Genomic DNA, 20136 nt, shown 5'->3' on the forward strand with positions numbered 1-20136 from the left:
GCAAAACCTACTCTTTTAGAAATACTATGGTGATGTCAAATAGACAAAGAAATGCCAGATACTAATCACATTAGTGCTTGCTCAACACTGGAGAAAACACACCAGGCCAGCAGGTTTCAGAAATTCAACAGCAAACTTGCAAGCTCTGAGCAGACCTCTCTGCTGGCCGCATCTGAATCCGCGGTCCTGCGACAGGTGGCTCCCTCAGAGGGTGGCATCAAGGAGTGGATCCATTGATTTGTTAAGATTTGTTGCTCTGAGGCACAGCCATTATGTGTGTGTGTCTTCAGCGATATAAACAGACTCGCGAAGCCATTGGCTCTGTCCTGACCTAAACCTTAACTCCACTGACAGAACAAACAAATTTTCAAAAGGCAAGGCAGCAGGTCATTCATACCTATGGATAACACCTCCTGCAGGAAGCAAGGTACACTCCTGCAGCAGAGCTCTTCCAGGTACTGCAGATGATTTAGATACACTCACTCATTCTTCCTGTGCTCAATCTAGCTTGTCAAAGCAGTGTGAACACAAAGCCAGAGAAAGTATCCTCCACCTCCAATAAATAGCAGAAACCTAAGAGATCTGTAAGAATATTTCTCCCTGCACAGTAACTACATCCACAATTACCTCTGAGAATTCAAAGTACTTAAAGTTCTGAGTGCAGACAAGTACCTGTAAAGTACAGGTATTGGTAAAGGCCAAGATCCCCTCATCTTCCCCAACCTTTCCTCCTGTAAGCTAAAGCCATGGAGCTCAACAACCAAACTCTCTCTGGAGCTAGTGGTGAGAACCAGAAATCTGGGATGTGCGTGTATCTGCAACAGGTATCTGCTACACAGTTGGAACATAGATCTAATTCTAAAAAACAAATTAAGCACATAAATCAGCCCTCTGATGGAATTTCTTATCAATAAACTTCACCTGACAAAGCACGTAGTTTAGAAAGGAAAATGGAAGATTAAAAGATTAATGCTAAACTATATACCAGATTATTCCATATAGATATTCTGGGCCTGGACACATCACCTTGTCACTGTACAACACTGTGTAAGGAAATTTCAGCAACCAAGTCTTGTATTACAAAGATTTTTCTTCCCATATTACTTCAAGTGAAACACTGCCAAAGAGGGCTGAATTGCAGGCTCCTTGAAAGGTTCCAAAGAGTTCCTTAAGACTGCTGAATATGTCTTATTAAAGGTTGAGTAATCACCTGGGTAATCAAAAGCAAGATATTAGAAAGCATCTTAGCCATCACCTGTGCAAATTCTCAAATTTCTTGGGCAGAACATTGGATACATGAGCTTTGGAAACAGTAGGCCAAGAGCCAAGTCCCAAAACAATGCAAAAACTCTATGCAGTCCTGATAGAGACTGTTCTACTTTGGCCAGAGTTCACATCTACAGCTTGTATGCATCACTAGATCACTAGAATAAGGTTATCTGTTCTCTGGCATGGATACAAAGCCACTCTATTGCTTGAAATCAATGGACTTTGGAATATATCCTCAATGAACACTTTTTATTTACTTACATAAAAGTCACAAACCCATAAAAATAATAGTTTTAAGAAAAAATATTTTGAATTTTTATCTTAATTTATTTGCCCATCTTCTACTATGATGTTATATCTTTATTAACTCTGCTGTGGTATAATGGTCTATCTGAACCACCAATTTATATACTTCAGTCTGATCCAAGAACTGGTCTGTATAGTGAGATGCCATGAACTGGTCATTATACTGAGCATTTTTGCTTTGAGTTGCCTGTGGATGGAAGGGTGAGCTGACTGACAGTATTTGATTTTTCAATTTTCAAAATTGAAGGACACTAGGAGTGTGAATTATATTGTATTATAAAGAAGCAACAATAATTTTAAAAGCAGGCCACTAGTGTTCAAGTGTTCACTAGTCTTAATTTCAGTCATTTAAACAAAGTTATCCTTTAAGCAATATTTATTTACCTACTAAAAATAGAATTACCTGCATGTATTTCCATACCTAAGCATACTCTATTCTTACAAAAAAAAAAAAAAAGAAAAAAGAAAAAACAAACTCTCTGTTGACAAAGCTAAGAAATAGAATTCCATCTTGAAGCCCAAACGCAAAAATATATACTCTTTAGCCCACTGAGTGTTCCAATCATAGCCGAATATTTTACTTTCTAGAAGGACACATTTGGCCATTACTGTCTTGGGATCATATCTAGCCGTTTAGAACAAGGACAGTTTCTAAGACATGGTGAAAACACCGCAGACAGTATTACTAAACAAGTGCTTTAAAAAGCTCTTAGTATAAAACATCCTACAAATCCCACACATTCTCATACAAACATCTGAAAATAGCCCTGGCTCAAGGCTCTTTAAATCTTTTCTAACCCAACGTTTTATAACCCTGTAAATTTTGCCTTTTATTTTAGACATCAAATAAATACATTGTATTTCTACTGTTATTTGCGTAAAAAAAAAAAAAAAGAGGTCAAAGAGCAAAAAGTAGTTTATTAATGCACCAAATGTAAAATTTGAACATTGCCCAAAAGCAACTATAATTTTCATTTTACCAATGTGCACGTGGCATGCAGTGCAAATTAGGGTGGATTAACTTTTTTTTTTTTTTTTAATTCAGACATCACAAAGCTTTGGAGTTCAGGGCACCCTTATTCGTAGCCTTTGTGGCAGCCTTAACCTGAAATGAAGAGACGTTAAGGGCCTCTGAAGCTGACCTAAGTCAACTAACTTGATATGTCTGAGAAGAATTAAAGGTGAACCACATTTGCTAGAAAAAAAAATAATAATAAAAATATCATGTTTCTAATTTTGTGCCAGCAGTTCATACAGTATGTATAATATTTAAACATGTTCTAATTCTTATGTGTCAAAACAATCATGTTCATTAATATTTCCATTGTGCCTGTACTACTTTCGGTATACAATTTTATAAGAAGCATTCCCTAGATACTTCTCATCGAGGAAACCAAAAGAAATGAGAATCAAAAATTATAACTATATCCAAATTACATATTGACACCATCAGTGCTTAACTAAACTTGTTTAGAGACTTGAAGCAGACCAAAAAATAAATCCAGGAACCTTGTAAAATGCTGCTGATCTTGGAAATCTTTTTCCACCAGGGAGAGAATCCATTTGACTAAGACAACTTTTTTCTTTCTCTCCCTCTCGAAAACATAATCCCCACCCCACCACAGTCATGGAAAAATGCAGTTTCTAATATTTCAATAAAGAGAAATTTTCTAAGCTTTTTGTTCTCTTTAAAGAAATTTCTCTGTACTCCCCAGTTATGTTAAAACATGATATTCAGATAGAAAAGACAAAACAGTAAATCTGAGAAAGGAAAAAAATGCAGAGCACTTTGATGAGTGTTAGCTATTTTCTAAGGAATTTATCAGGCTTGCTTAAAACTTTTATAAACTAGCTGACAATACTTCTCTTCAGACTGGCTGCAGTTATCTGAGAGCTCTTAAATATCATTCATCTTTATAACCTCATTGGCAGTAAGCATTAAAATTACAGAACGATGGTAAATTGGAGTAAAATCTATATCATTTCAGATAGGCTTTCGAACTGTCATTAGAACAAACCCATCGATACAGGATGCAAGTGAAAATAGTTACCGTAGGCAAGGACCAAAGGCACTTTTAATTGTTGGGCTGTATTTCTTGCATGCCCTGGGGAAAAGAAGTTAAGACAATATGCAAAGTCCCTCGGCACTCCTAATGCAATCTCAGGAGCACTGGTATGAATTGTAGAAACAGTTGCTTTTCAATGAGAAAGTGTATTCATTTACATACTGGATAAGAGCATGGGAACAACACTATGCAATTGACTGCAAGTAGGAGAGAAAGAGATCTGAGAATTTTGTCGGGGAGCTTCTTCAATGTTTGTGGACCTCTGCTGGAAACATCTCTGCAGCCTAGAAAGAAACACACTCTGGAAAGCATACAAAACTTAGATAAGCTCCACAAAAATGCTGGATGATTTGGGGCTTTTTTTTTTTTTTTTTTTCCCCTCCCTGCTGTTTTTCCTCCCCCCGGGCTTCTAGTTGTTGGTTTTCAAGATCTGTGGAATAAAGCACCAACTACTCCCTGTCTTCAGCCCTTGACGTTCAAATAGCTGAGCCAAAAACCTCAAAAGTAAAGAACGGACAAAACTGCTGATAAATGTTTTACTGCTGCAAACTGTAACATACAAACTTCTCAGTCCTGGCCTGACTCAGATTCCTAATAAAACTGACACAGGGGTGGCACAGGTTTATCTGATTCTCTGCCTCTCTACTGCATTCTTTGGTGGGAAGCCCTAGCAGCCGGTGTGTGAAGTACAGACTTCTGAGGCAGCTTAAGATGGAGGGTTACCAGGATGTTTTCTCTTTCTAGGAAGTTTTATACTTGCTCCTTCTCCCTAGGGGTTTTCAGTTGTTCTTTCTTTAATCTACAATGAAAATCATCTAGATGGAGGGCATATTTTTTTTTCCTATGGATTTAAAAAAAAAAACACAACACAACAGAGGCACGACCTTCACCTGGGGGGGGGGGGGGGTTGTTACACATATTCCAGGCAGCTCTGATCATATTTCACTACCCTGGAAGTGATTGTGATGTCCAGAACACTGAATTATGTCATTAATTAAGGAATCGGGCAGGAGGTAGCTGATTATAAGGGAGAGAAAATCTGTACTTACACAAAAGCATTTTCATAATCAGTGATGATAGAAAGGGAAATAAAGAAAAATTACCTTGTGCTTAATACAAGTGTTCTGGTATATTGTTTTTAGATATTGCTCTCTGTATAGAAGATGCTATTTAGCTTCAGTGGCCAGCTAAAAGCAAATCACAGGTTTTAATAACCTTGTTTTGCATGAAAAAAAGACACAGAAGGGTTTTGTTTTGGGTAGCAAACTTTCATAATTTTAATTTCTCTCAAAGAACATATGAGAAAAAGGCAGGATAAGTGCCATAATCCATTTAAATTCTTTTTTTTTTTTTTTTAATGTTGACTTTACCTGAAATGTAGTGTGCAGCATGCAGGAGCAAGAATACCATTTACTAGAGTATCAGAGATTAGTTCATTAATGGGTTCAAGCAACTGGCCATGCATCAGCATAACATTAGAGGCTAACTGATTTCCCTCTATAAGCCACTTATACAACTGAGCATTTGCAAATCATCTCAAGATGCATGTCAGAGAGAGAGAGATGACAGTGTTAAAGAAATACATTTTTCATTTATTCTATTAGTAATACACACTACTGAATATGTTATAGTGCAGACAGTAAAAGAGACGTATTTTTAAAGCAGTTTGGCAAGCCAGAACACACATTACCTAGAATGTGTTTTTTCCTGTGAGACACTATTCAAGCAACATTTCACTGAACAACAACATTGGATTTGGTGAAATTATGGTTTTGCCAAATTCCCTGCAGACTTGTATGTGGATTTTCAAAGAGGTATCTGATTTTGTTCTTAGCCATATTTAAAAAAAAAAAAAAACTTTATTGATGTTAAGCAAAACAGCCAAAGGTAGGCATATGCTTAAATTCCTGACTAGATCAGAGCCTTAAAATGAGGAAATTACAGAGGTTATGCAAACCAGTCACTGATGTGCCTTCTTAACCCAAAGGCCAGAAGGGTCACTGTGTAATATGCACAGATGCCAGGTAGAATTTGTAAATTGTCACTAGGTATACCTCACAAGTGCACAAAACATTCATGATTTGAAATACAGAGAAGTGGTTAGGTTACAGATGTAGTTTCCTGTCTCTCCCTGTATTTTTGCTTCAGTTAAAGGCAAGATTACACATAAGATTGCTGCAGCAATCTTTCATTCCTGTATGAATGAAAATATCACTTGTCAGCCATCCTCCAGAAAACTGAATTGCAAAATGACCCTAAAAACAATACTGACTGGCGCTTTATCACTTGCTCACAGAAACAGAAGTCTGTGAGTGTAGCCTTCAAGAGGTGAAGGTAGGCAACATCAAAAACCATCAGGAACAAGTGTCTGAAAATTTTATATACTTGGTTGTTCCAGTAGCAAGAACCAAGCCAACAAAATTAGTACATTAACTAAGATAACAACCTGAGACGACACCAACGCCATATCCCATAACGAGAGCGTAGAACAATTCTGAATGTTAAATTTTAAACAAATCAATTCCAGCTGTTCTTACACCAAAAATAAAATGGTTAACTAGCGTATTTGTAAGTCATAACCAATGGATAGTTCTTGCAGTTTTCAAGGACTACACACAAACGTACACATTGCTACAGGACACCTAAATAATCTGTGAAAAAGGATTCATGGGAAGTCTAAATTTACATTTCCAAGGAAACTTTTACTAGGAAAAGGTTAGAAACTTACATTTTCAAAATGAAAGTCCAAATTCTCTTTTACAGGCACTTCAAATTCGAAGTCTCATTCTGAGAAAAAGAGCACATCACATTGCCAGATTATTAATATTGAACAATTTCTCAGCTGGGTTTCAACATGTTTTTTTGGGGGGGTCTTTTGCTTTAGTCCCCCTCAGAAACATCCATTCCACTATTTTTGTCTTTTCACTTGGAAGACATGGAGTTCTGGAGAGGTAGACTGCAGGAAAAGTCTTTGATATCTTTGTGCTATCACCTGCAGTGTGCATCAGCAGGGAGCGAGAGCACACAGCAGTGTGAAAGCCAGCTTGTAACTCTGAAAACCCACTGCCAAAACTCCACAGCAAGAGAGAGAGAGACAGTGACTTGGCTCGAAGTGTGGCTCCAGCACTATTGCAGCAGAGGTCCCAATGCTTAGCAGACCTGAGGTGGGGAATATCCCAGCTGACAGGCTCCCCATGCAAGCTAGCCTTGTTCACTCTCCCTATATATTCTGTCTTTTTTCTTTTGTTTTTATGTTTACACTTCTAAAGGTTACTCTCTAGCTATAATGCTCTATAAATGAGACAAAACTGCATTGAATCATTAAGCATCTTCATAGCTTTGTTTTCATTTAAGCTTATTTTCTCTTTTCATTCCAAGACCATTTTGCCTCAGGAAATTTTCTTTTTCCATCTACATTCTCAAGCAACAAAGCCTATTTTTGTAAGGCTGAAAAGTAATATTCATCCATTTTTAAATACTGATTTACTGACTACAGAGTTGGGCTGGTTTTATTCCTTCTCTCCCCCCACTACCGCAAATATAACCTGAGCAGCTGCAGATGAATTAAAAAATAATTAAATTGTTTTTAGAAAGAAAGAATTGAGTAGGATAGTAAAGAGAACTTTATATTTCTCCCTTCAGTGTCACTAGTTATCGATATACAGCTGCTCCCTCATGTAAAAAAAAATGAAGAGTTAAACTTAAAAAGTAACTGATGGGAGTTAAAAGTATACCCTGAAGAAATCTAATACTGAAAACATTTAAATCATTTTTTTATAGATATCCATAATAAAGCATCTGATCATGTTTACTAATTTAGGAATACGTGTGCACGTTAACAAAAAAGAACTGTGATTGCTAGATTGCTAAATTCTGCATAACACAATATGCAGGCATTCTTTCACCAGACAAGTACATGATATTTCTTCACATTACAGCAAACTATTCATGGACTTCAGTGGGGATGATGATACACCTCGTGGTATTTATTCTTAATGAGATTACACTAATCAAGCTTAAATTAACACTTAAATAATACACATGTTTGTGCAGAATATTCCGCATGCATATACATACAGAATTAGTGTGGATGTACACATATGCAGGCTGGTGAAAGTATTACTAATCCCAGGAATAATGTGCATGTAGTAGAAAGCTCTTACCATTAAGAAAATTGGTATCGAGAATTCTGCAAACATGCCAGGAGATAAAAGTCAACATATTAGAGCGGTCTGTTTCAGGGACAAATAAAGTATGCTATTATCTCATATACTATGGAATGCACAGAACTACAAACAGAAGTGTTTCAATTCAATACAATATGAAATAATTCAAAATAAAATGAAAAGTGTCTGAAAACAAACCAACAAAATTACACAGCAGAGTTGTTAATTATGATTATTTATGATCATTCAGAACTGGCATCGTTATGATAGTTTTCCTTCCAAATTTCTCTAAGATGAATTACTCCACAGCAACTCAAGGATCTATAGGAATGACTTAGCAGCAGTTCATGACTCTAAAAGGTGCCTTACCTAAGTCTGATGTTAATATTATTATAGCCAAGAGAGCAAGGTTTAATTTATTCAAAATTTAAAGTAGGCAATTGATGACGGACATCTCTAGGAGCATCATCAGGCTAGTAAACAAAATATTTGCAACCACTGAACAGTTCTCAGCTGTGAGCAATCAGCCATCTACTATTCTTAAAAAAACAACCATCACCAAACAAACTCATGAGTGTAATCCATTCAGTCCATTGCTACCTGCTACACTGAATATTTCATCAGAAATGACAAGACTTTTTCCTTCTACCTCACTCCCAACCCTGCTTTTTATATTTGCTCACTTGACAACTTGTCACTGCCACATCACTGCCACGCCGGCTGTCCTTGAAACCTGACCTCTGTAGCTTTTTGCGCCCAGTGGTCATGCCGCCCCTGTCTCACTCCAACCATTTCTGACAGGAGACATGCTGATCTCAACAGCAAGTCCTGGCACCTGAGACACACTGGGATTACACAGGTAAATCAGGGTATTCCATGTTGTCTCCTAGCTAACAACAGAAGGAAAAACATGACATCTTGAACAACAGATCCTACATTCGCATATTCAAAAGATTCATCATGCTTTTACAAGCAGATGGGCAAGATTGTTTCTCCTTGCTCTGAGAGGGCAAATCATACATATAAATAAATTTAAAAAAAAAGGAGAGGATACTTTGTTTTGATTTTAATTTTGGCAGAATTAAAGGGTCTGTTGTTGAGGAAGATGTTAGATAAAACAACTGATTAAAAATAAAGAAGGTGAAAAGAAGGACTTGTTCACCAGTCTAAAACAATTTCTATTACATCTTTTATTAGAAGCATCTGAGTTTATTTAGCCCTCTTGTGAACCACGTGTGCCTAATAACAGGTACGATTTGATTCCACAACAGTACAACCTACTTAAAATAAGGTATATTTGTAAAGAAAGGAAAGGTTTCCCTGTAAAACGGCATGTTTTTAAGTTTTTTTGAAAAGTCTGTGTAGAGAAGAACATGAAGTATTTTGACTGAAATAAACACTTTCATGGAAAACAGTGAACCCTGGAGATTATGCCGATTCTTGAAGAACTTCGTACTGTTTTAAGCAGGTGACAGTAATGTCATCGCCTGAGCTTTTTGCCTTCCACACTTGCACAACAAAAAAAGAAGTTTTACATTGGACAGAAAAGCTCAGAACCACCCGTGCAGACAGCACCTTAGCAGAGGCTACAATTAACGTGCATCAAAAGCAGGTTATTGTTACCATAAGGCCAATACTGCCTTTCACTATGAAAAAGCAGCAGTCACACTATGCCTAAACTGAAAAACCACAGTTGGCATTTAATATATTTTCCTTGCAAGTATTTTAAACATCCTACACCACTACCTATGTCACAATCAAACCAGACCAGGCAACTCGGATATTCCCTACACATTAGCACTGTTAATTGTTCCACAGGATATCATACAGAGCATAAGAAAAAAAAAGTAGTCTTATCATTTCATCTTTTTTTATAAGAAAGAAGATGCCCGTAAGGATAGAAGGATAGCATTTAAATACATTTTTCTGTGCATTTTCAGTGATCCATTTCTCAGTTATCTTTTGCCCTTCATAAATACCTCTAGAAAGACCCTGGATTTCTTAAAATCATTTGTTCCTAAAATAATTCATGCCCTAAGAATATTACATTATATTTGGTGATGTCTCAAAGGCTAATAGTAGCTAGTGAACTACATTTTAGATTAAAAAAAAAAAAAGTTTAATTCCAAAATAAATGTATATCAAAAGTACTCACATGCTTTTTCACAATATGTTATATTAATTATGAGAGATCAAAATCATGGACTTCTGTTTGAATAAGAATTTTAATGCACATGGGCTACATAGCATTCCTTCTCTATGTCTCACACTAACAATTACTATGTATTCACAAGTTTAACAGCCTATTCAAATTAAAATATCCAACATTAGCTCCTCTGGGAGTTGTATGCATTCAAGAGGGAATACACCCTTTAGACACTGCTCACTGAAGAAAAGAAATAGGAAAAGAAAAAAAACATCACACAAAGTATTTCATTCCATCTTTTTATCTGTGTATGCTTCAGGCAACTGAAAGTAAACTACACTACAATTTTTCGCTTGTCACAGATCAACTACCTGGACACACAATCTTTAGCAAGCATCACTTAGTTTAGTTAGGCACTTCTCTATAGTTATTATCAAACAGACTTCAAAAAACAGATCATTCCTTCCTATGCAGATGTAGAAAATAGTCCTTTTTTTTTGGAAAAATTAATGCAACCATGAGCTTGAGCAGGAAAATTTATCACATCAACCACAAGTTCACAAGCTCAGGTGAGAACAAACATCCAGGTATTTCAAGCTACAAACCAGAGTATGCAAGTACGCAGTTGCTCCACAACCCCAAGTCTACATTCAGGGATGAGAGCCAATAGAAGTCCCAAGCAAGTTTGTCCATGCAGTGAGTGTAACTTTCAGCCTCTGGTCTTTCATGGAAGAAAATTTTGATTTTAAGACAATTCCATTGTTTTTTTCACTGCTTAATTAAAGGTGGCAACAGTTTGTAAGGTGGTTTATGAGTCCAAGAGAAATTTTAATTGTTGATGTTTGAGGTTATGAAACTGGAGAAGATGATATAACTGTGTTTATTTGTTGTTGTTTTCTTGTGAACGACACCCTGTCTAATTCTAACAAAGGAATCTCCTCCTTTACACAGAGCTAATACAATTCAGGAGCAAAATTCTATTAGCATACTGTATGCTGCTCTCAGGGAGCACGTTTTTAGTGATGAAGTTTGTGAACTAGAAAGAGTTCACAGCAGGTAAGAACATTCTAAAAGGGTCCAGGCATACCTTTAGCTCAGAAATGTTTTTTGAAAACAGTTAACACCTACAGCAATCTGCTCCAGTGGAGAACTAAAAGAAAAACATGAAAACCTGTATTCTTTCAAAGCATAGTTATCTGTCCACTGATCAGGATAGCTTTAACAATCTTGCCTTAACTGCATCCTCTTGACTGTGAATCAGTAGTGAATTCACAGAGCAACAAAATTCTTGCAGAATTTAACCCCTTCTGTGAATACCCCAAGATGCAACTGAATAATCAGTGCAATGTAACTGATCAGCAGCACTTAAGACAGTTGTGCTTGAAAACATATGTAACCAAGTAGCAGCAATGATAGCACTTTTCTTTCAGAGTAATTTACGACATTTGTCACTTCTGTTATCAAAGCCCATCTGTCTATCAGCATGCTCCCTGAGCAAACGCAATTGAATGCTGTCATCACACTGTATCATGTTCTGCAGCATGCCTGGGAAAGCACTACTGTCCCAGGCTCAGAGGTTTCCTCAAATGCAACCTTCTCATTGCACTGCTGGTGAAATTTTCCATTGGGCTTCTGTGCAGTCCAAAAGCACATTCTTTCTCTACAGATTTAAGAAAACATCCATGCTCTTTTAAAGTTCTTATGCTTGCATATACTCAAAGTAGAATATGCAGCCACTCAAGTTCATGTGTTATGTGGATAAGGATGTAAACTCTAAGCTTCTGTGTCCAGCACAGAGAGCATTTGTTACCACTTGACTCTGCAAATTACAGGAGCAGAGACATGCATAATATCGTGTAAATAAAACCTAAGGAAGCTAAAGGCTCTAAAGAAAAAAATAAATAAACCACCTTCCAGTTCCAGGAACACACATTGTTAAAAATTGTATTTCCAAAAGTCATATTCCAAAAAAGCTAGCATAACTTATGCTACCAAATATGATAACAAAAAGGATATGGTTAAAATCAAAGTCTTCAAAATAGCCCAGCCTCTGCCAAAACAGCTGTGGTAGATTTTTATTCTGCAGTAACAGGACCACGGCTTTAAAAAAAAAAATCACCAGCAACCTATCAAGTTAATCTACCTATTTTTAACTGATTTAGCAGTCACAAAGTCAGCTGTAACACTGACCCAGGTCATTAGCCAAGAAAGAAGTGTCATTCATTAGAGCTAAAAATCCAAAGGAGTATCATTAGGCTTCATAGCTTAAGATCCTTCTTACACTTCAGGAATATGTAACGACATTAAATTTAAAGGAAAAGGGAGTCTGTATTTTTCCAAACAGATTATATTTTCTAAATGTAGGAAGAATAATCACCAAGAGCTCTTAGCAAATGTGTGTCAGGAGTTGATGATAAGATTCTCAAAGCAGGATTCCTGAATATCTCAGGAACTTGGCTTGCAGCACACTCCGCTCTGTGTTTCTCTGTTTCCATAACAAACTTACATTTCTTCAGCTTTAATTAACGTTTGACATATTGAGCGCTGATCCCAGATCATAACCTTTCCATACCTTTACAAATGTTCATTTCTTTTGCAGCAGATCATAAAGTTCAAGGGCATAAGTAGATGTACTGTGATTCAGCCATATGATTCATATGAATTCTGCTTTGCTTAACACAGTCAGGAGGCCCTCCCTTCCCCAGGAGAAAAAGAGTTCAATTCATAAAATACTAATAGCTTCATTATGCATGCTCAGAGGCTGAGCTATGCTGGGGAGTGGAGAAAGGCAGAGCTCGCTCTGGAGAAAAATGGTCACATGCTTAAAAGTCCAGCTTCAGGAATACTATGACGTCAGAGTAACAACCTCCATTTGGAGCAAGTGTGCGACTTTTTGCTTTCTCACATTTCAACTGAACGTTTAACATAGGTGCACTACTACACAGACACTAAGCTGCATGTATGAAGTTTTTTTTAAAAAAAATAGAGATTTGGACTGATGCATTCATCTCAACTTTGAAACCCACTGCTCTGGAGGTCCCAACAATAGCAGACTGTGTAGACAAGTCTTAATAGCCATGTTGAAGCAGAAATATCTGCAGAAAGAGAATCTAACCAAGCTGCTGACCTTTGCTTGGTGGTGCTATGGCAGTATAGCTACAGAAAGTCCAGCTATAAGACCTAAACCACCTCACAGAGAAGATGCCAATTGAACAGTTTAGGTAGTGCTGCTTATCCAGTCCTTTTCTACTTTACCCTCTGATTCATATTTCCTCACTACCTACTTACGTGTTTCTGTGCAGAAATCATATATTAGTTAATATATATTACAGTTCCACATTTCAAAATTTCAACATGATTTTGTACAAAGATGATATCCTCCCAAAATGCTGGCCACTAGCCTAAGGCCAACCAGTTGAATCAGGTTCAGTTTAAGATTGAAATATCAAAACTTAGATCTCTCCATGTTTACTAGGTTTCTCCACAAATGCAACAAAGTACTAGCAAATGAAGCCTAAGAGCTAATGAGTTGACCAGGAATACGATACGTGCTGTAGGTTGAGCCACATCACCACATTCATTCCATTGACAGTACTGATTGCATTTCTATTAAAATAGGCTTAGACACTAACATGCAGACACCAGTATTTATGAATTCATATTCAAAGATTAACCTGAAACTTCAGTCCAAAACCATCTCCAGAGAGCTAAAGAGAAGGCATAATTCATTAGCAGAACTGGTAAAAGATCATGGGGAAAAAACAAACAAACAAAAAAAAAAACTTCACACAGAAGACTTGAATTTCAGAATTCATTCTTCTAAATCATAAGTGCCTTAATTTACTAAGTTAGCAGAATCCAACCAAGAACCCAAAAGAACAGTTACAATATACAACGAAAAAAAACAGTATGACACAAAATCACTGCGATGCTGAGAATGCCTTCCTACAAATACCCTTTGTCTCTCAAAGAAATGTGGTATTTGCATACCAAATATGCCTCTAGTAGAGTTTTACAGAACAGTTACTTTTAGTCTGGTGCACGTGCACAGACTGACTCAGCAGTGAAGATATACAATCCAGATGCCAAACATCCTGTTGCTCTGCCTTAGCGATGGCACCTCTCACAATCCCCCCCATGGTTTGCCTCTGCCATTCCTCTTCAGGTTTGCATCTGTTTTCCCCCAGGAAAAAAAGGAAAGCTTTTGGTGTTCAAATACCCTTCTCTGAGCTTACAGTTTATGATTCTCCTTGCAGCCATTTCCATGAGCATGCCAAACGGATGCACCTTTCCTGCAGGTGGCAGCTTGAGCCCTCGTTGCAATACCTAAGGCAACACCTATCCATGGGATACGATCTAGCTGCCTCACCCTGGGGCGCAGTAAACACTGGAAAACAGCTCCCAGGGAAGGAGCTGGAGGGGAAGCTCAGAGTGACAGATTTTAAATGCACTGAACAATCGTTCGCATGCTGTATCCATGTCTTTGCAGCTGGTTATGAACATTGTGGGAGGAGGAAAAGATTCTCAGCAACTCTGCTTCTATAAATTAGAACAAGACTTCCCTGAAAATGAATTCTCAGAATCTGTCCAGCTTGAAAAATATATTTTTTGGACACAATCCAAAGTACACCTAAGTCAATGGAAAGACTGTACATAAAGAGAAACCAATCATTGTCCAGGAAAATCTATTTTCAAAGTGGAAATGTTTCCACAAAGGAGAACTGAGAGACCCCCAACTTCTTTCATCCACTTCAAATATACTGATGAGAGAAAGTAGGAAGACACTATTTACCACCAGGAGCTAGGGGCACTGTTCAGACTCATGCTTAAGGTCACATCCCACCAGCATCATCAATAAGTATTTTAGTTTATTTATACCCTCATAGTCAAAGTTTATTCCACATGTTTAGCAAGAGAAGTATCAACCCAGAAGGAAGAAATTTCATTTTAGATTGTTATTTCTATATAAAATTTTTACAATGCACTAAATGCAAAGAATCTTACAAAAATGCATGCAGCAATTTATTGTACTTCTGTACCCATGAGTGAATTATTATTTTTAATAGATGAACAATCATGACAGGGTGTTAATAATACTAAATTTAATTTGTCTATTTTAACTCATAACCATCTTTTATTGGAACCTATTAAAAATCCATGTCAATCCATGTAAATGGCTGCATTAAAAGCATATATGCACAATGCAACTCAGAATATTCAAACTCTAAACTATGTGCACATGTCTGTATGCTTATTTTCACTATTCTGCACCAACTGTAAAATTAACTAGAAGATACATCTGCACTGACTTTAATCTATTTCATTTTATGCTGATCAGTAGCTAAGAATACTCCACCATACAGATTTATCACATTAATTAGCTCTGAAATTACTCATAGTAATTAAGTATATTGTTCTTAAACTCTTTAGAGATTATTGAAATACTTTTGCTGCTGCTTAAAGGAAACGAATACTGAGGGAAATTCTTCTTCAGAAGAAAAACTTGTCTACTATCTTTTATTTCTTCTAAGCTTTCCTGTCCTTCCCTTTGTCTTGCCTTGGATGGACTTTATGCTATCTTCTAGAAGCTTAACACAACAAAAATAAATAAAAAATTCTAAAACCTTCATAAATTTTTGAACTGTGACTTACAGTGTGTCAAGTTACCACTGATCTTTGAACAATTCTTGTTTGCATGTGTAGCAATCCCAAATATCACACAATGTACTTCTGTACCTCAGATTGCCATGTCACAAGTGCTGCAAGTATATAGGATTTCTACAAAGGTTTGCCAAGTATCGTGGGGGAACTCAAGAGTGCGTGGTCCCACAGGACAAAACATACAAAAGAAACATATATTTGCATGGTTTATCATCAAACACATGAGGGAGGCCTGACTGAACCAAGAAAAATTTTTAGAAAGTGTAAAATCCAACAGGACTAGATATCAGCATGGAGTGCGCTCCCCCGCCTCCCTTTGCTGCCCCCCCCCCTTTTTTTTTTTTTTTTAAGTGTACAGGACTGGCTTGACATCCCATTGGGCTGGTGCGTCATGTCCCTTTTTGTCAGCCCGTCACGTCACACAGTGTAGTGTGGCATTTCTGTGTAACGGACTGAGACACGTCATGCCAATGACATGTCAAGCTTGTGCATTTCAAAAAGACACAGTTCAGTGAAAAACATGGTTTTCTAACTGCCCTGGAGGTTTTAAACCTTAGGAAAAATAAAAAAAAAATAAAAAAAAAAGTCTTTCTTCTCCAGTGATTTTGCCACTGAAAAGCACATGTTTTTTGGTGTTACCCATGTGTAGAAGCAGGTAGCCGCTATCTGAATATTTGGACATCTTTATTAACTGAATCTTAAAATGCTGATCTAGTTGGATAATTAGGAAAGGTCCAGAGCACACTTGTACTCACTGAGCTGATACTTTGATTATTTCGAGTAGAATACATACATAGTGATAAAACTTATGCCATTTAATGATAAGCCAAGTCTAAATATCCAATTTCCACAACTCTCAATATCATGATTCATCCCTAATACTTGTTATGCATATATATGCCCTTGGTGACTATAACAGTATATTATGCCTCTGCTTGGCGACCAGACAGTAGGCAGGGCACTGAGAGTTTTAGCCTTGCCTACCCTCTATGCCAGTTCTAGATTTGCAAAAAATAAAAATAAAAAAAATAAAAAATAAATAAAAATCTATCTGCAACATTAAGCACCTTACAATTTTTTTTCAAAGCCTGCTTTGTCAACAGTTTTAAAAGTACTTCAAACTGCAAAATGAGTCAACTAAGAATAACATCTTTCTCCCCTCCATAGTGCTATTACTTATTCTTCACAATTCCTAAATGCTAAAGGAAAACATGTCTTTTTACTGTGTCCCAAAATGCTTTTATTTTGCTAACATCTATTTTGGACCTTATTCATAACATGAAGCAATTAAGAGCTTAATATAAAAACTATCATGTTAACTTCTCACTAAAGCAAACACGCTTTTTAAGGAAGTTTTAAAACCAGCTACTTTGCTGATTTTAAAAGCAGTAATGCTTACTCAAATGGACTGCTTTCAAATCATAGAGATGTCACATAAATCCACCACTGTAAACTGAATGAAGAAACTGATAAGCCACTAATACTTCTTGTAGAAAACCAGCAAAATGTGCTCCTGTGCAGATATCCATGTTAGATTTGATGTGCACCAAAGTCACATTGTGGGTAAGTTAATATCATTTTGAGGTTGAAGAGCACAAAGAGTAATTTGATGAAATATAAATATGCAAGAACAGACGCATAATCTCTACTCACCACCAGTACTACACTTCACCTGCGCAGCCAGCAGTGTTTGCAGCTTGCACGTCTGCAGACAGCTTGACATAAGAACAGAGAAATCAAGATACCTCGTTTTTCCTCAGCACAACCTTTTCCACTGTCTCTAAATGGAAAATATATATGATTATCAAAATTCATTTATACATAAATTACTTTGTCTACATCAAAAAACAGGTCCATAAGGAAATGTGTATTTCCTTCGAGGAAATCCAAACCCTAAAAACTGGTGCAACTTCTGCAATATTATCCTGTCTTGCTCTTCCACTCTAGCTTTAACTATTTTGCTGCCATCAGCAATGAACCCATTTACACACCTAGTATTAAAAGATACTGTACAGAGATGCAAGCCTTAGCTTACATGTGTGCTAAAGATTTGAGCTGATAGGTCTTCACTTGTAGTTATAGAAGACTAGGGACAACAAAATCTACACATAACTATACATCAGCTAGCTCTATTACCTGTATGCCAGGACTGGTTTACAAAACATTAAAATATTTCATCTGTTCTGCTGGGGGTGGGGGAACACTATCTTTATGATTAAAAAAAAAAGATTGTCAGGTATTTCCTCTGGATAGCTGATTAGTTACAGACTAATACTAACTCTCAGACAATACCACTTTTATTCCAGAATTGACAACTGTTCTCAGCAGAACATACTTAAAAATTAGATCTGTTACACAGCTTCCATAGCTTTACAAATCTTCCAGAGTTTAGCATAAGCATCCTAAATGAAAGGTAAGACACAAAGATCTTGGCCTTTGGAATAGCTATTTTACTAAGAATCTTTTTTTTTTCTTTTTTTTTTTTTTCTAACAATGACACTGGTTGAAAATGCAGTAACAAGATAGATAATAAAAATAAAAGCACAGCGCTTTTCATTATAAAGCAGCTTTATATGATAAGGTACTTTTCTGTTAATAACAAAAACATTTTAGAGGTTCATAATTGTATTCAGTCACAATGCCATTAGCACGCTACAGTGCTAATAATGGTGAGCTAGGAGCTGCGTTCCCTTCTCGGTGGTGCATATGTAACACACTTTAGAAGAGATCAGTAGCAGCTGATTGGCACCTGGCCTGGGACTCCCTTTCTACATGCAGCTCCCCCTTTCTGCAGAACTTTTACTCAAAACAGAGGCTTTCCCTTCTCCCATCAGCCAGCCTCTGTGCATCAAGAGGCACAGATGTTTCCCTTCCCGGAGCTCCCATTTGTCTCCCTCATCAGGAAGATGGAAGTAACAAACAGTCCTCATTTTGTCTCAGCTAGCACCCAGTTCCTTCTCCTTCCCTTCCATGAGCTTTTAATAGTCAATTTCTGTTATTTACCGTTCTCTTCTCAGTTTGACAGATGCCATTTAAGGCTTGATAAGTACCTTATTCTCTTTTGAAAACTGCCTTAATAATATTAGCACCAGTTTGGTTGCAGCTTCTTTATAGCACAAAACATGGTACATCTCTTTTGACTCTCTCTTGTGGCTTAGGGGAAGAGAAGACCTTGCTTCATCCCTAAGACCAGTTTCCTAAACGACTTCAATCTCAAGGAGAGCTCAGCCTCTGTTCAAATGTCATGGGATTTTCCAAGCCACAGACTTGCTTGTACAAGCCTCAGCCCAATTCAGTTCTTATACTGTTGTTAATAAAATCTGCAGCCTTTCTTTGGTCATAAACTACTTGATAGAGGCTTTTTTTTTTCCTTTGGTGTTGAGATGGATGTAGTTATTTTAATATGATAGAAGCACAAATACAAATCTAAAACGGAAAATCCTCAGTCTTGTTCCTACAGCTGAGAAACCATTAACCTTTCCTCCTCTCCTCCCCCACATGCCAATTTGTATATAAAAACAACCTGCAGGACTTAGACCTTGGGTGGCAGTTTTAAGTCTAAAATCAATTTTTGAGTTATAAACTCTCTGAAAGTAGGGGGCTTATAATGGAACCACTGGCAGACCCTTAACTGTAGCGGCGCTAGCGGGCACCACTATAATATACGAATAAAACTCAATTACATCACTTGTCATCATTAAGAAAAATTTTCATTTCAGTTCTTCATTTGAAAAACACTGTAGTTAATGAATGATTACTGAGCCATGACACCTAAATGACTAAAATACAGGAATTATACTGAGTTCAACTCAAGTATTTTTTAAACCATGAAATTAAGGCATCTTTTTGCTTTGGTATAGAATACCAGTCCTGGCTATTATGCTCCCTTGCAACACTGACTTTGAGCATAAGGGAATGGTATGTATTTCTATATTGGAGATTAAGGTCCCATGCAAATTTAAGAGCTGAACATGATTGCCCAAGAGTGAGGAAGCATGGGATTCTTTCCTATGTTCATACATGTTTCCTTCAAGCACCTGTTTTCTTTATGCTCTTCTACATGTAACTAACTTGAAAACAAAGAATATTTTATGGCAATAGAAGGCAGAAATCTTATTCTTGAAAAAGCATATATAATTATTCAACAGAAAGTCCAGTAACTTAAATTTAGTAACCCGCATTTAAGTATACCAAATCTTTTCAGCTAAGGCACTTAAAAAGACTTTAAGGTGAGACAGGAGTACTGTACTATCATGCAATGCTTTGACAATGCCCTAACCATATCCTGTATATTTTGATCTTTTATTAAGAATGGGAAAGCCTTACTTTCCACGTCTTTAGACTTTTGAAAGAAAATACAAAGAACCAACTGTAATAAATATATAGAGATATATATGCAAAAATTTCTTGCATATGCATTGTTTCCTTAATTTGAAGCCATTTTATATTTCCTTTTAACTTGGAAAATTGAGACACACTCATGAGAGACAGAATAATTTCAATTGCTCAGACAATACAAAGA

At 36.8% G+C, this 20136-nt stretch overlaps 1 long non-coding RNA gene across 2 annotated transcripts in view; it reads right to left on the reverse strand.

Annotated features, from left to right (window-relative positions):
* Positions 1–1049: 1049 nt before the first annotated feature.
* LOC106039561 (uncharacterized) overlaps positions 1050–20136 on the reverse strand; it is a 70906-nt gene continuing 51819 nt past the window's right edge. The window contains exons 3-4 of one of the 2 annotated variants that reach the window (XR_001209349.3): positions 6370–6428; positions 1050–1210 (exon numbers count right to left, since the gene is read on the reverse strand). This is a non-coding gene — a long non-coding RNA (uncharacterized lncRNA). Of the gene's footprint in view, positions 1211–2391; positions 3926–6369; positions 6429–20136 lie in introns of those variants that run through there. The other variant, XR_007166776.2, reaches the window with a different exon arrangement.

This window comes from Anser cygnoides, chromosome 12, assembly GCF_040182565.1.
Source record: "Anser cygnoides isolate HZ-2024a breed goose chromosome 12, Taihu_goose_T2T_genome, whole genome shotgun sequence".
Lineage (NCBI taxonomy): Eukaryota > Metazoa > Chordata > Aves > Anseriformes > Anatidae > Anser > Anser cygnoides.